The sequence below is a fragment of the Adiantum capillus-veneris genome, chromosome 28 (genome assembly GCF_014529385.1).
Source record: "Adiantum capillus-veneris isolate H3 chromosome 28, ASM1452938v2, whole genome shotgun sequence".
Taxonomy (NCBI): Eukaryota; Viridiplantae; Streptophyta; class Polypodiopsida; order Polypodiales; family Pteridaceae; genus Adiantum; species Adiantum capillus-veneris.
In genome coordinates this window covers 24,032,110-24,050,181 of record NC_140958.1, presented here as the reverse complement: position 1 = coordinate 24,050,181, position 18,072 = coordinate 24,032,110, and positions in this window count along the sequence as shown.

The window sequence follows — 18,072 nt, the reverse complement described above, 5'->3', positions numbered from 1 at the left end:
AAATTCTCTCTAGTTGCTCTGTCTCTAGCACACCACCAAAGTGCAGATGCATGTGCCTTTGGCACCTTACAAGCGTCGGCGAATAACCTCGAAGGTTAACCGCTTACTTTTTTAAGCGTCCGTTTTCACTCGTGTTTTTTACGTTTTTAATGTTTTTTTAATGATCGGTTTTTTTATTAAAGTGTGTGATAGCTCAAAACCACTCAGAGGGTCGCGGTGTGCTTTACAACACAATGTTCGGTCACCTGAAGCTACGTTGGTCCTCAAAAAAGTCTATTTTTAGCTACGTGTGAAGCTAAAATTCGTAATTTTAAAGGGCGATAGACGCCTAAGCTTGAGCGGGAGCTTGGGCTTGGGTATGGAAGATATTCCTTATCCCGGTCCTACCTTTAAATTTTATTTATTTATTTATTTATTTTAAATAAAGGATAAGGTCACCGCGGCCTGCGCAAGAGCACACACACACTCTACCTACCTACTTCCAACTAATACACCTACTGTTACACACTAATACACTCTTTAGCTCTCACAGATCTACTTCCTACTTACTGTACATTACATTACACAAAACTAACAACCTTAATACTAACACCTTACACAGAGAAAAAACACAGTACCTTTGAAAACTCCATTAACAAAAAAAATACACAATAGTAACACAAAATCCTTCTTCTCAACACACACACCCTCCTTCCTTACCTTTCCTACAATTGAAATTGTACCACAAAAGAAGCACAGAGTGCCATTCAAGCTTAGTGTATGGCATTCCCCGGCAACGGCGCCAAAAATGTGTGTGTATGTCGCACGTGTCAATGCAAGGAACTTGCCGATACACCGTGTGTGAGCCACAAATGGCTCCAAGCACACAACAAGCCTAAACTAGTAAGCTCAAAGATAGCGATGGTGTGTCACTCACCGCTTTACGCTTCCTGTCGTGGAGGATTCCTCGCCGCGAAGAAGAGGGAGATGCCGCTATGCCGCGCTCAACCGCCTCTCCGCCGTCGTGCCGCCACAATGCTCGATCGCACACTCTCACACACACACACACACACACACACACAAGGAGATGAAGAAGAAGAAGATGGAGATGGAGCAAGAGCACTCTTCAATTGCACAAATGAGAGAATGAGTGAATTCTAGGTTTAGTTTACTTTTATATGAGCTCGCCCCATTCACACTTGGGCGCCCGTGCTTAGCCAACTAGTCCCTTGAATGTTCCCGCTAGAGTGCGCCTCTTATCGACGATCAGTCTTACCCTTTTTCTATTGGACCGACAAGCCCAGTACCTGACTCTACCAAGTAAATAATATAACGTCCGTCGTAGGTGATAGGAATGTGCTGAGGGTTAACAGTCCCCAATAGATAGTGCTTCCATGTGTCTAGGGCATGTAGAACAGCTAACAGCTCTTCCTCATAAATGTCTAAGATCCGTTCATCCGTGTTGAGCCTTCGGCTCTTATATGCTATGGCATGCCCTTCTTGAAGCAAGACTGCTCCAAGGCAATCACCACTAGCATTACATTGGACCTCAAATGGCTTTGAGAGATCCGAAAGCATAAGGACTGGTTGGGAGGTGAGCTTGTCAAAAGCACTTTGCTCCTTAGCAGTCCATGAATACTTAATGTTTTTCTTTGTTAAGTCATGTAATGGTCCTGCTATTTGAGAGAATTTTGCTATGAAGCATCTACAGTATGCACACATACCAATAAAGATTCTTAGTTCATGTAGATTCCTTGGATTAGGCCGTGCTTTTATTACCTCCAACTTTGATGGATCCATACGGATACCTTCTCGAGAGACAATATGACCTAAGTATTGAACCTCTTGAAGGAAAAATTCGCATTTCTTTTGATTGAGAAAAAGCTTATTCTCCCTTAATGCTTGAAAAATCACTTGGAGATGTTGCTTGTGTTCCTCCAAGGAATTGGAGTAGATGATGATATTATTAAAGAACACTTCAGTGAATTTGCGGTAGGATCTAAAAAATTTATCCATTAATCGATTGAATGTAGCTAGTGCATTAGTCAAGTCAAAAGGCATGACTAGATATTCATAAAGGCCAAACGTTGTACGAAACGCGGTCTTTAGGATAGCTTCATTCACTCTCCTTATTTGATGGTAGCCACTTTTAAGGTCAATCCTACTGAAGTAGGTAGAGCCTTGTAGCTTATCAAACAGATCTTCTACCCGAGATACAAGAAATCTGTTTTTGATAGTGATATGATTTAGTGCGCGATAGTCCACACACATGAGGTATGTACCACCTTTCTTTTGCACTAAAAGGACTGGAGAACAAAAGGGAGAGGAGCTAGGCCTCACCATCCCTTTGTCTACCAATTCTTGTACTTGCCTCATGATCTCCTCTTGTTGAGCTTGTGAAACTCGATAAGGAGGTTTATTAGGTGGTGAGCTTCTTGATAGGAGCTCAATTCGATGGTCATTATCCTCTCGTTTTGGAGGTAAGTCCATAGGGATATCATCAATGAACACATCCTGGAATCCTTTTAGAAAGTTAGACAACTCTAACTCTTCTCGATTCCTACCATTCACCTTTGATAAAACATTAGGGCCTTTTAGGGACTCTTTGACAAAAATCATGTATGCAGAAACTGAGCTCTTCATTGATTTATCAAGAGCAAGAGGATTTACAAGTGGTATAGTACGACCAGACTCATTAGCATCTATATACATGTTCTTTCCCCTGTAGGTGAAGTAGATTCTCCTTTTAGGGAACTTCATGTTGGCAGTCATGCGGTTGAACCATTGTACCCCTAGGATAGCATCCTCATGTTAGAGAGGAGAGATAAAGAAGTCTTCTTTGTCGACATAGCTTTGGACATGAAGCCTCAACTTCCCAATCAAGGGAGTAATGGAGGCTTGTTGTCCCTTGAAAGCGGCATCGGCAGTTACAACATCTCCAATCTCAAAAGCTTGAATGCCCAACTTGGTGGCCAACTTCATTGATATGAAGTTGTGAGTAGAACCGGGGGCAAACAAGATGAAGGCAGCATGCTCCCTTACCTTTCCCCAAGCATAGGAGAGAGGTTATCCTTTACAATGAGCATCCTCTTTTGGAGCTTTGATAGTGGAAGCTCTAGGAGTCTCATTGCGAGAATTTCTTTTGGGGTAAGAACGATAACCATGTCCTTGCTCCCCACACTTCAAACATTTGTGATCCTTGTGAAAAGTTTCAAGCTCTTCAGAAGAGAGTTTATTCTTACCTTTTTAAACTCCTTTCTCCTTGGACCGATTGTTGTTGTTGTTGTTGGAATGGCCTTGGGAAAAATTTTGGGCATTAAGTTTTCCCTTTGCATCACTTTTGTCTTTATTTTCCATGGGATTGACATCTAACCCCTTGTTGGAAATTAATGCATGAAGCAACCATGGTATAGTGGATTACTTCGCTGATAGAACTAGGCCGTTGAGAGTTGACATACTCGGCCATCTCTTCAGGTAATCCCGCACAGAATTGTTGCTTTTGCTCAGCAAAGTCTGTCTTTTGAAAGACAGTAGCCGTGAGATGTGAATCCCAAAACTTGTCCACATATTTGTGGATAGACTCATGAGAGAGAAGCCTCAAACTCCGCCATTCGGTGAGCATTTTGTCCTTTGCATCGCTTGCAAGTAATTGCTTCATGATGGAAACTCGTAGAGTTCTCCATGTCTTTGGAGCTTCGCCATTGCCACGAAGGCTAGCCCACCATTGACGAGCCGATTTCTGGAAGTGCATATCTACATGCCGTAGCTTGAAGGACTCCGTGAAGCCCTCGTCTCCAAAGGCCGCATCAAATTGCTGGATGAAGGCCAATACTTTGTCGATAGCACCAAAGGTGCCATGATAGGTGAGAAAAGAGATACTCTTTCCTCCCTCTTTGAACTTCTTGAGTTTTTGTGACCTTCGCCATGCAGGGTAAGATTTGCGGTATATGCTTGCAGCGAGGGAAAAGGAAGTCGAGAGCTTACGCAAAGGGGAGCAACGAAGAGAGTTAAAACCGAAAGCCCCTATTTCAATATCCTTGCTAAGAGAGCAATCGAGTGCTCCTGACTTAGCAACCGCTAAGGGCCAACCCCTAGAAAGAAACATTGCATCTAGCTCAAAGGACACCCCTAGCACCTCAATCCTAGATGGAGTGTTCCTAAATGAGAACTAGGAGTACGAACTACAAACAGAAACTTTGACCGACCTATACACAGGTCACACCTATCACGTGGGTTAGTTAGATGTCCTACAATCCACAATGGGCGCTACTAATGTGGAGGATCAACAACAAAGAGTTTGTGAGGTCATCCATAGGGTCATTGAGTTAGAGAGACAGAACAAGGGGATCAGCGTGCCTTCAACGGGTCTCATGAGATTCTTAGATACAGGAAAGGCTAAACAACCGACCTTATCGCAAATGGAGACTCCCTCGATAAGTACGATGGATCCTCCATATGTTGTTTCTCTGGGGGTTTCAGTGCAATCTGAGCCCACAAGTGATAGCTTCACCTTTCCAAGTCTAGCTCATCTTTCCCTTGATGACACCATGGCTACCATGCCTACCCCAATGATGGGCATGCCAAGAAACACGCCATGGACCTCATTTGTTAGTAAAGCACCACTACATGGTAGCTCAATGCCTGCAATAGTACGTACAAGTGTGTACCAATCGTATGCATCTATGGGTCATCGCACTCATGTAGTCCCTACCCCTCCCATTGTTTCAACTACCTATGCTCCACAACCACAACACCCAAGTCTTATTTCCATGGGACTATACCGGCTAGCATTAGCATGTCGCATCCGATGTCTGCTATGCCTAGGGCCACACATATGAACTTTGGGCCACCACATGGCACCACACCATACCAAACGTGGAACCCAAGGGCTTCCTATGCGCCAAGCCCAATGCCAACACCTACTCCACATGTAGTCTCAGGAGCGCCTCCACCCACGGTGCCTGTTCACTTAGGTGACTTGGCAACATTTGCTCAAGCTATTGGTTGATCTATTGCTGAGAATATGCGTAACACGCCTGATAGAGAGCCTAGAAGTAAGGCAGTACAAATAGCCAAGCTCACACAAAAATTTAGTGGAGATGGGGATGTGAGAAAGCATATCGAAGTGTTTGAAAATATATGCGATTCTCTGGGGGAACACAATGACCTGCATAAGAGTAATGCTTTAAGCCTAACCTTAAGTGGAAAGGCAGGGGATTGGTATAGAACCCTAAGGGTGGAAGAAAAAACGATTTACCCTACTCTTAGGAGACTGTTCTTGAAAGAATACATACGAGAGGGAGTGCTTTGGGGTGTAGCCTCCTAGCTCTAAAAAGCCCAACAAGAGGAAGGAGAGTCAGTGAGAGACTTTATAAGTCGCTTGAAGCATTTGAATTCTCGTTCTAATCCAAATGGGCGCTTCAACAATAACCAAATGCTTGATAGATTCATTAGGGGGTTACGACATGAGGATATCTACAATGGACTAGTCATTAGAGGTATCACCACTTGGGAAGCAGTCACCACCAATGCAATCCAATTGGAGGATAATTTAATGATTCAAGGAGAAAGAGTGTTTGTTGAGTCTAAATCTATTAGCTCACAAGCATCGGGGCATCAACCAATGAACCTAAAGCCTATTGCTAAGGAGCCAAAGATATCTGAGATGACTTTAGCAGATCTCACCAAGGCTATTCAAGAGAGTCTTAGGGATAATCGTGCTCCGCAGAACAATCATATGTATCCAAGAAGGGAGCAACAATGGTGCTCAATATGCTATGGACCGCATATTACCAGTGAATGCCCTACTTTTAGAGTAAAATTCAATGGGAACTGCAATGGCCTGTGGGAGGTATGGTCATCAAGCTAAGGATTGCATAGTATTTAAGCGCGCGATGGCCAATAGACCAACCTTAGCATGGACAGACACACCTCGAGTGCCTGCATCGATGTCGGCCCCACCTCTTGAACAAACAACACAACACATGGTCCCTAGGGCCCAAAATGTTGTTCAGACAACACCTTTACAACCTCCAGTGCTAGGACCGCAACCACCACATCCGAGAATCACTTATGTGAATCAAGTGGGTTGTGAGTCATCTATTTCTTGTTTGGAGGGCTGTGAGGAAGATATAGATCCTAATATTGCCTATGGGATGGATGTACTTGAAGAAAGTCCACAATACTACATGGAGGACTATTGGGGACAAGTCAAACCTGTATATCAAGTAGTTGCTCTTGCGGCAAGAGGCCAAAATATCAATTACACTGCTAAGAGACCACCTCTTCAATGCTATGAGTGTGGAGGTCCACATCGTGTAGCCGAGTGTCCTATTAGGCTACAAAAGAACGCCACACTTATGCAAACCAATCAAGCGAGCACGTCTACAATGCCAATACTCATGTGTAATCGATGTTGCATAGATCATTTGATTGCCCAATGTCCAAATAATCCAAATGCACCGAAGATCACGCCATTAAACTTGATTGAAGTTACCAAGGAGCCATCACCAAGTACACTCGTGGTACCAGTAAACGTACTCACACGATCGATGCTCCAAAAACAAAACTATATTCTTGAGGAAAGAGACACGGCATCAACTGCCCAACCTCAGAAAAAGAAGAAAACACGAAGGAAGAGATCGCAAAAAGTAGCGAAGTCAGACCCCAGTTCAAAGACCAACATAGGGATTGGGGACAACCCTGTATATATGAATGACGCTGAAGAGGATTCTGATTCAGGTGAAACCATGGAGACCAAAACAACCACTAAGATAGAAACCAACAAGGAAGATCTTCATGAGCCAGAATGGCCAGGATCCAAGAAGAAGTAGGAACTTATCCAAACCTTACAGAGGATATTGAGCGAGTCAAGCAATTAAGGAGTTTGGTAGAAGATACCCAAAGGGATCTAGAACCACCACCTAAGCAGATCCAGATTACAGACACCATGTTCCCTACGCAACAACAACCTCACCAAGTCCATAGACCCGTAGCCATACCTAGTGTCATCCAAGAAGAAAGTGACTTAAAGTCATGGGAAAATGGGCGTACTCACTTCTTGATTGAAAGAATGTTTAGCGACGCTTATAGCGACGTTCCCGTATCGACGTTCTTAGCGATGCAGGGGAGTATAAAAACCCAATGTATTTCCATCGCTAACAGCGTGACAAGTGCACACAACCTCTTGTAGTGTATGCCTTTTTGCTGCGCATAGCCTTTTGCAACAAGTCGAGCCTTATGGCGATAACCCTCACCATCCGGCTTGCGTTTCAACTTGTGAACCCATTTTGTACCAATGGCCTTTTTGCCAGGAGGCAAATCACATAAAGTCCATGTGTCATTTTCTTTAAGTGCATCATATTCTGATTGCATGGTAGCCATCCAATTTTTTGAATTATGTGCTTCATTGAAAGATAGAGGTTCCTCAACATCATGTAAGCTAGACACAGCCAAAGCATAACAATATGATGCATAAGAGGCATGCTGAGAACTTGAACGAGTATGACTAGACAAAGGTGCATCCAATTTACTGCCACGCAAAGTGTCACCAGCCATTTTGGCATACCTCTAGCCTGCTCATTTTCAGTCCTTTCCTCATCAAGTACATCATGTACATTTGCATCAGTAATAGGCTGATCTGTAACATTTTCAGAAACCCCCATAGGCTGTACATTTGCCTCATTAAAATCTACATTCGTACTTCCACCACTAAAAAGAGGCAACAAAGTGTCATAAATGTCCTGTGAGCTTACATTACCGTCTCTAGTACATGACAACAAAGACTGAACAGAATCTTCCATAAACACAACATCATGTGAGACCAGAATACGCTTTGTTTGCAGATGGTACAACTTGTAACCTTTGCTTTCAGCGCTATAACCAACAAAAATACATTTGACAACCTTATCATCCAACTTTTTGCGCTGTGTTTGTGGCACCAGAGCATATGCTAAACAACCAAAAACACGCATGTGCTCAATAGATGGCTTTCTATCATGCCATTCTTCATATGGAGTCATAGATTGCAATGCTTTCGTAGGACACTTGGTGAGTACATAAGTGGCACACATGACAACCTCGAGCCAAAATGAATGTGGTAAAGCCTTACTCTTGACCATACATCTTGCCATTTCCGTAAGAGACTTGTGTTTCCTCTCAGCAACACCATTTTGCTGAGGTGTATATGGCACTGTACTTTGGTATTTTATCCCACGACTAGGGCCAGAAATGCATTAAATTCAAGAGACATATACTCCCCCCCTCAATTAGAATGGAGGGTGCCCATAGTACATTTTGGGACATTTTCAGCCATTGCAATAAATTGCTTGAAGCACATGAACACTTCGGACTTAGATTTCAACGGATATACCCATGCATGCCTAGAGTAGTCATCAATGAAAGTCACAAAGTACAAGTAATTTCCCAAGGACGGAGTTTGCATAGGCCCACAAACATCACTATGCACAAGTTGTAATCTGCATGTAGCACAAACTGACCCATCCTTTGGAAACTTAGCACGCTGTATTTTACCCAAAATACAGCCTTCACAAACATGTTTGACAGGTGCTTCAAGAAGCAACCACATCAGATTTTGCAAACGTAGAAAACTGACTATATTCAGATGCCCAAAACGTGTATGTAGCAATTTTGCATCTGAAATAGCCCTTGAATCTACAACTAGGTTTGCAAAATTTTGTCCACACTTGTCATATAAAGTGAGCTTATATAGCCCACGGCACAAAAGACCATATGCAATAATTTCATATGAGATCATGAACTGTTTATCTGTCATCCACAAATTTGACTAAAGTCCAAGTCTAGCAAGTGCAAACATTGTAAGCACAATAGAGAGAGTTGATCAATGATAATCTGGGTGCTACAAACCTTGGCATTGGGAACAAACAGACAATCAAGGTCAGAGGGTCTTCTATATCATGACCCAAAGGCTATTGGTAGAGTCAATTCCCTACCAAAGTGTTCTCAATGTAACTAGTTGGTTTTGAATTGTGGCAAAGGTGGCATTTGTGCAAGAGTTATAATTCCAATAGCATCATTGCATGATCAAGAATGACAAAAATGCCCATGACAACGTGGCCTTCATCCTCTTTGTTCTTATGAGAGAAATCAATATTTTGGATATCCCTCGGTATGTCAAAATGCCAAGTGCCCGTATGCGTATTTGGTGTTATGAGAGTGTGGGGACTAGCACATGCTACTCTCCAAATATAGCCCCCTTATACCGCATGTGTGTCCTGGCCCTTGGCCCTAGCTTGTCTTACCTTAGGCTTGACATTACTCCCCTCTTGGAGAAGCAGTTTTGTCCTCAAACACAAAACTGGTGATATCTTTGTAAGAACACTAATGTTTTGCGAAGTGGCATCCCTCACAGATCTATCGACCAAACGCAATTTAGTATGAGGTTCAATGAAATCAAGAAGAATATCTGGATATTCCACATTATTGTCCTTTTTCAATCGTTTTGTGTAATTGAACTACATCTAAAATAGTGTGTAAACTATATTTATAACTCATTAGAGTATTTTAGATGAGTTACCACAACTAAGAGGTGTCACTTTGCATGAAAGTAACATGCTGACATAACTCATTAGCAAAGATTAAGTCCTTGACTGGTTATCATTTTTCATCAGTAAACAACCCCACCATAACTGGTGAGCGAGGCTGACAATCAGACCCAAACATGAAGGGACTAAACCTAGTCATAACATGCTTTGCCTCATGGTAAGCAAACTCCAACTAGAGAGATAACATGTCCAACTAGATTGCTTTGTGCTAACGTACAGGCTAAGCATATCCTTTAGCACAAGAGTAACACTAGTAAACTACCTATCTATCTTTCGATGATTGGCAGTATTGAGTTGTGTTTCTCACCTGTTTACAAACATTCATCCAAAAATGATTCATAAACTTGAGGCACAATTACGTGGAGCATTGCTAAATAAGAAACAAATTCATGAACAACCAACTTGGTTAACTTAGAGAGAATGAATAGTGGACTGACTAAACTTTACAAAGTTTAGTCACACTATCTACAAGCACCCCAACAGAGCCATGACCTCTGATGGTGATTGATAGATTCACAATTAATCTCATAGATATACTGCACATAGAGTGCAAAATTCTTTAAAAGCTATCAACTTCATTAATTTGCATGCCGCTCCAAATCTGCTTTTGCTAAATACTAGGGCCCATAACACCTAGTGTGAATGCATTTATCAAAAATTAATTCGAACCTGCATTTTCATGACTATAATTGCCAATGCTTGGCTAATGTTATACTCACAACACACGTGGAAAGGATTGCATACTTCCCCCTGCAATCACGTGAAAGTTGTGCTAACATAGCTGGACCATAATAGAATGTGAAAATTAATTACATCTGGGTGCCAACAATGAAACATTGTCATTAAGAATACATAGCGTTGCTACATGTGCAAACAACCATCCGTTAAAGTTGTTCAGCGATACTTGTAACCTTAACAAGTCTAACTTGGTATCCAACTATTTCGGCCATTGAGATTATTTTTGATATGATGCGCTCAAAATGGTATGCAAAACGGATTTGACCAACATCTACGCACTCTTTTGCGACACATAACTAAGTAAAGAGGCCCTAGTGTCAGTCCTAAAGACTATATTCTTTGGACATCCTTATATGAGACATACTCCACATGTGAAGAATATAGTCTTTAGGACTGACACCGGACATCCTTCAAGTATGAGATATACTTAAGTATGGAGGTAACTATACACACTAAGTGACATGAGAGAGTGGACCCTCATAAACCTTGGTCCACATTGGCTAAACCAAACTCAATGAGTTCCTAGACCATGCTTGTGCCAAAAAAAAACCCTACCATGTAGGTCTATATATGCAAGGTGCAGAAATGTATCTAGTACACTACTGTCCCAAAATTCTTTGCTCCTACATGACCTTGTCATGTGTCTGAAGAGTAAATGGATGACAACATTCTAGCATATACACCCTACTTGGAAAAATTCAATCCAAGTATATTTAGAAATGAAATGAAACCAAATCATATGCTTACCTGGCGGTTGAAATTAGCGTCCACTTACTCGGAGTCAAGTGCACTATTCAAACACTAAATGAAATATTGGTGAAAACCAAGCAATATTTAACTCGTAACCCTGGGTGTTACCTTGGCAATCCAAACCCCTTGGTGATGGAAACTGCTTAAACTAGCAGTTAACGATGACCAACACAGTCTACTATGTCCAATAATGATTGTAGTCAAATTGTGAAGTTGAACTTATTCACTATCCCTTGGCAAATTGAGGACTTCTTTCCTTGAAAGTACAGCTATGAAGAGACCAATCTGGGACGCTCAACACCTATGGAGTGATTTTGTATGAGTTGGGTATGAGCTGAGAATATCACTCCTAGAGATGCAATCAGTGTGACAATTAAGTTGCAGATCTTCTGAAGTTGGAATCTTATTCACAATTGGATCTTGAAATAATCACATCTTCCCATGAAAAGAAGAGAGAGATTCCCAACACCCTGAAGAAATTAGTTATACTCAATTTTCTTGGTGTTCAAACAAAAAGATTACCTGCTTGGAGGTTCGCTTAGTCTATCATGTCATTCCATGAATTAGTTGCTTGATAGCCAGGCCATGCCTACTTGCTACCCACAGAAGGCATCATTTGTAGTGGTTGCACCTTGTGCATAAAGCCTATGATATAAAGTGCCCACCATTGTAGTTATATACAATGATCACATGTAAATATATTAGCCTATATTGTTATAGCGTAAAAGGTTATAACTATGGGTAACTCTTGCAACAACATCAACAGGAGAAGTTTCAAGAAAAATCATCGAAAAGAAATAAGTTCTTACCTTGTATTAAAAATTGTGTGAGTCTAATGCATGTGGACATCAAGTGAGTAGAATCGACCGTGAGTATGAGTCAGATAAAAACTTCCTTGACATAGTAGCTCATGTTATAGCAAAAGTGTAAAAACTAATTCACTGGAAATAATCCCAGCGCATTGGCATGCCATGCATGCATATCAAAAAATGGAGTGATAAGCCCTTGGCTTCAATGATGGTCTCAACAGTTTGAGCCGATGCCATACGGGCCTGGCACACTTTGTATTGGCATGGATACATCATAGTTTGATGTTAGCAAACATTAAATGTGAGCTTATATCCGCATAGTGCCAATTTGCAAAACTTGTGTGCCATGACCCTCGATCCTAAATCAATGGGGGTAGTACTTTGACACCGAGTAGAAGCTTTGCTTCTCGTTAAGTCTGTCAAAGCACTTTGCTTTGTACAACAAGAAAATCTTTTCCAAATTAAAGGTTAAAACACAAGAAACAAGAAGCACTAGAAATTGGGTTGGCCTTGTAGCCCTCTATGGCCAGGGGTCCTGAAATTCAAAAGTAGATGCTTGTTTGAGAGTGAATTTTAGTATGCATTTTTCGTACTTGTGCTTGAATCTCATTCATAGCCATGTATGTTGACAAAGTGAGAATTGTCATATGTACCATGCATGCCCCTTGGCCTTGGTTCATATTGACACCCCGTGAAATTTTGCAAAATTTCCCCCCAAGTTTGTATGAAAGGAGAGGAGTAATGTCGTGTGCTAGTCTCCACCTAACCATGCTATCTTATAGCCTCCCCCTAGCATACACATTGTCCGGCCATGCCGGTGGCCTTGCCCGTAGGACCCGTGTCCTTACATTACCCCCCCTTGGAGAATCATTTTGGTCCTTGAAAACAAACGTAGGAAAACGTTTCTTAAGTGCGGAGACATTCTCCCATGTAGAACCTTCTTCAGGTTTATCTAGCCATTTTACCAACACCAGTCATCTGACATGATGTTTGGTGCGAAGCTCATGAGAATCCAAAATATTTTCAAGTTCATGAGGGATGCTTGGCGGTTCTATGATGTCAACTAACACACCTTTGTCAATGGCATTATCATTTTATCCTAGATATTTTTGTAAATGGCTAACATGAAAAACAAGATGAACTCGTGAGTGCTCGAAAAGAGCTAACTTATATGCTACATGACCTATACGTTTGAGGACAGTAAATGGTCCACAATATTGTGATGAAAGTTTAACAATTTTTTTCGTCTTCAGACTTTCTGAATGCTCCAGAACCTTGAGGAAAACCTTCTCCTTCTTAGAAAGTCACAAGACGGTTATGCTCATCTGCGTACTTCTATATCGATCTTGAGCTTGCTTAACATTTTGTCGGGGGGCAACTTGAAGCATATCAAAATGGTCTTGGAGAAAATCCTTCACTTTTTGTATCTTCTCTGTAGCCAACCCCACCGTAACGAGTGATCTAGGTTGAAGACCATATAAAAGCATAAATGGACTAAACCCTTTAGTCACATGCTTTGAACTATTATAAGAAAATTCCAATATAGGCAAGTAGTCTTCCCAATTGGTTTGCTTCTTGCTAGCGTACGCTCGTAGTATATCCTCTAGCACTTGATTAACCCTTTCGATTTGACTATCTGTTTGTGGATGATCAGCCGTACTAAGATTAAGTGTAGTTTCCAACTTTTGGAACATATCTCTCCAGAAGTGATTATTGAACTTTCGATCTCTATCACTAATGTTACTAGCTGGAAGACCATAGAGTTTATATATATGCTCTATAAATACCTTGCTAATTCCGGTGTCTTAATCGTAGTCTTAGTGAAGATGAATCAACACATCTTTGTTAGACAACCCACAATTACGCATATGGCATCATGGCCATGATTTGTATTAGGTGGTCCTACTATAGAATCCATAGAGATACTCTCCCACTTACCTTGTGGAATCTCTAAAGGATGTAAAAGGCCACCTACCTTGAGGTGCTCTACCTTATTAACTTGGCATTATTGGCAGTTTGGTACATACTCTTGAACATCATGATGTAAGCTTGGACAATAAAATTGCCGTCGAACTAAGGCATACGTCTTAGGAATACCTGGATGACCAGCGCTTAGACTATCGTGATACTCAAATAATAGTTAGCACCTAGTGTCTAAGTCCTTTGCCACACATACTCTATCCTTGTGGAGTAAGTAGTCGTCGTCAATGGAAAAATTCTTCTATTGCTTAAGCTCTTCTTGACTAGGGGTTGAGCTCTGTGTGTTGGAGTTTTTATCTACGCGTGCACAAACATATTGATCTGGCCGTGTGTGCGCGTATGCCGCACGTGTCAATGCAAGGAACTTGCCGATACACCGTGTGCGAGCCACAAATGGCTCCAAGCACACAACAAGCCTGAACTAGTAAGCTCAAAGAAGACGATGGTGTGTCACTCACCGCTCTACGCTTGCTTCGTGGAGGATTCCTCGCCGCGAAGAAGAAGGAGACGCCGCTACGCCGTGCTCAACCGCTTCACCGTCGTCGTGCCTTTGTAATGCTCGATCGCCCACACACTCCCTCTCTCTCCCTCTCTCTCTCTCTCACACACACACACACACACAAAGAGATGAAGAAGAAGAAGAAGGAGATGGAGCAAGAGCACTCTTTAATTGCACAAATGAGAGAATGAGTGAATTTTAGGTTTAGTTGACTTTTATATGAGCTCGCCCCATTCACACTTGGACACCCATGCTTAGCCAACTAATCCCTTGAATGTTCCAGTTATAGTGCGCCTCTCATCGGCGATCACTCTTACCCTTTTCCTATTGGACCGACAAGCCCGGTACCTGACTCTACCAAATAAATAATACAATGTCTGCCGTAGGTTAGAACGTCCGTCGTAAGTGATAGGGTGTCCGTGAGCCGTGAGGGTTAACATGCCCCCCTTCCTGATGTAGATTCCGTCCTCTGAAGTTATTGAGTTGAAGCTCGATCGTCGAGGTGGAAGAGCATTTGAGACGAATGTCCTTAGCCTTCTTTAGTCACTGCAAAATCAAACAACATTGGCACAGTAATTGCATTCTCATAAGTGATTAAAAAGCATATGCAGTTTTAGGCAGACAAATTGATTGGTAACAGAATTTTAAACAATTTGTTAGCAATAAACATTAAATTGCAATGTAATCAAATGCATAAACATATGTAAAGGTAAAAAGTTAAACAAGTCTGGGGTTGCTAATTTAACGGTTGAAAGGCACTAGAGATCGACTATTAATACCATGGGTAAGCTTCTTAATTTTCTCTGGTCAATTAAGTTGTTTAATCGCGAGAGCCAAGTATTTCATGTTCGAGGGCTGACTAGAGGCTATACCTAGAAGACCTTGTAGTTAAGCTACGATAAAAGGAATTTCTCATGAAATCATCGCCTGACTGATTACCTTTTCTTTGACCCCCCAAAGTCTTTTCACAGTGATTCCATTTTGATGTGTGTGCTTATTTTGTATGCCTTGGGTTTTTTGCTTTTCAAGGAAAAGCGCCCATACTGGGAACCTCTAGGGCTCTAGTACCATAGGCGATACATGTGAGTGAAGTACCCAATCAAGCTGAGATTTCTCTTCCAGCTGAAGATTTTACAATGTGGCACTTTGATTTTTTGTTTGTTCATTTTCAGCATTTTAATTTTGTAACATTGGGGGGTCATATAACACTGATACACCTCCCCAGGCTCATCATACAAGTAAACTCCCTTTATAATACTTAAGCTGAAGGTTAATAGGGTCAAGCCCACTAGAAAGCCCTAGTACATTTCACACAATGCTGCCTAAATCGGATTAAGAACCTAAGTAACCATTGATTATTAGGAAGGCATTCCCCATGGTATTAAGAGAAGATCTCTAACACCTAACTTGGTCAAACTAGCTAGTCGGACTTGCTTGATGTTTAAACCTAGACAAGTGATTATGACAAAAAATGACATTGAATTAAATGTTTGATACTAAGCAAATGTGCTGGATATTATGCTACCAATCACAATCAAAGCAGACAATCATACATGCAAAAAAGATAAGGGGCAATGCTAATGGACAAGAAACACCTGTTTGCGTTGATAATTGCACTTAATTTGAAGAGTGAGTCGAGATAAAGATTCCATGAAGGTCCAAATCCTAACCACAGCAACACGTTCCTGTACACACAAGGAAACACAAAGAATACCTCTAGGAGGCACATCAGTGGGAAAAAAGAACTTTGCTAATCACTCAACTCTAAAACAAAAACACTCCTATCGTACTAATCTTACCTACCCTCCATCACTTGAGTGCTGAGGATCAAAGGTGTTTTATGGCATAGGTTTCTGTTTCAGTGCACCGGATGCGAATGTGTAGACATGGTCAATGTTTTGACTTTTATTGTGCATACTCATTTGCTAAATGCTCTTGCTCTTTATTATTTTTGTTTTTGTGAGTATAAGGCTATATATATACATTCCCTAAGATTGGGATATTGAGAGGTCAGGGAAGAAGGTTGAGAGGGGAGTAAGTGAATGATGACTGTCTGCAAACACTCCCCCCTTCCTTGGGTAGATCATACCGTTTGAAATGAGCTTGTCACCCTTTGAAACCAATTGTTCCAGTTGGTAATAGGTGGGGATTTTTGCCAGTAGTTTTCTATTACCTTAGGTGCCTCGTCAAGTTGCAAGGGTGGTAAGGTACTCTCCCAGGATCGAACTTGAAGTGGTTCATCAGGTGATTCTTGAACACTGGGAGGTGTGGATTCCTTTGTAGCTTCATGGAGGTCCACTATTGTAGGTGGAGGCTGTGAAGAAGCTTTTACCTCTATGGATGCATTACATGAGGAGCTAGAAGCTTTATTAGTTTTTTCTATGTTTGAGTTGAGCAAAACAAGCCTCTCTCGCTTGGGAACCCATACTAGCTCCGGATCCGGTGTATAGTGTTCTGTGATTTTTCCTTTCCCATGATCTTTCATCGGCTTTGTCGTCACAGGGTTTGACTCACATAGGTCAGGTGAGAGGTAAGAACACAATCTATGTTTTGGTACCCATATTTGATCATTTCCTTGATAGTAGCCTTGGGCTTCCAATAGTCGTTTAGGAATCCACCGCCACGTTTCCTTACATTTCTTGGAGTGAGTGGTACGTTTCTTACAAGGCTTTTGTTTTTTAGTACTAGCTATGGTCGCTAAAGAAGCTTTAGGGACCCACTTGTATGTTCTTTTTGTTATATGAGGATGAGTATTGTCAAAAGCTATATGCATTGCTTGTAGCATATTTAAGGGTACGTGTGGTGGCATTTCATCCCCCTCAGGTGTTACCCAGGTCATCCCCCTGTTTCCCCAAGTGTCTATGGTTGTTGCTAGGTGGACCCAATCCACATTGTCCGACTCACTCATCCCAGGTAGTACATCCATATAAGGAGAATCTTCCCCAACATCAGTGTTCGCTTTACACGTGTAACAATACTTCAATGGGGCCGAGCGAACTGTGGTGTTAGATCTATGATCAATTATAAACCTGTTTCCTAGGGGATGTGCTCGACCCATCACAAGATCCACTTGAATGACAGAATCTTGGAACTGCAGGTAGACATGGTTTTTAGACCACGCGTGCACCATTTTCGCTTCCCTCATGAAAGGACGTCCTAAGATCATCTCCGATGCCATAGTGTGCTTGGAGAAATCCATAACAATGAAGGTAACTCTTATTTTATGTCCAAAGACCTTTATCTTGAGATCTTCTAGCATCCCAATAGGTTTAACAATAGACCCATTGGCCATCTTCACTACTATGGTTGTGGTCGCAAGGTGAGGTCTTCCCATAGTTTCCCATCAATTTTTAGTCACAATGCTAACCCTAGCGCCACCATCAAGGATTCCCTTCACAGTTAATTCCTTAGTAGTTATTGGTATAGTCGCATTAGATTCATCACCCTCAAAGTATTGTCCCAACTTGTTAACAGGTATTTCTATAACAAGGTTCTCATCTAGGTTGGGTTGTGGATCTAAGTGTTCCTCCTCTATTGGCATCTCCCCAGCTCCATGCATCTGTGCAAATTGTGGTAGCCCAAACTTCAGTTCTCCATTGAGGAAGGCTCGAAGAGCTGAGACTAGCTCGGGGTCTTTATATAGTTTGGACATGATGGTGGTTCTAACTTCTGAAGACATGAAATCCATCAATTTGGCAATGTTTAACGGCACCTTTTGGCCTTGAGTCCCTTG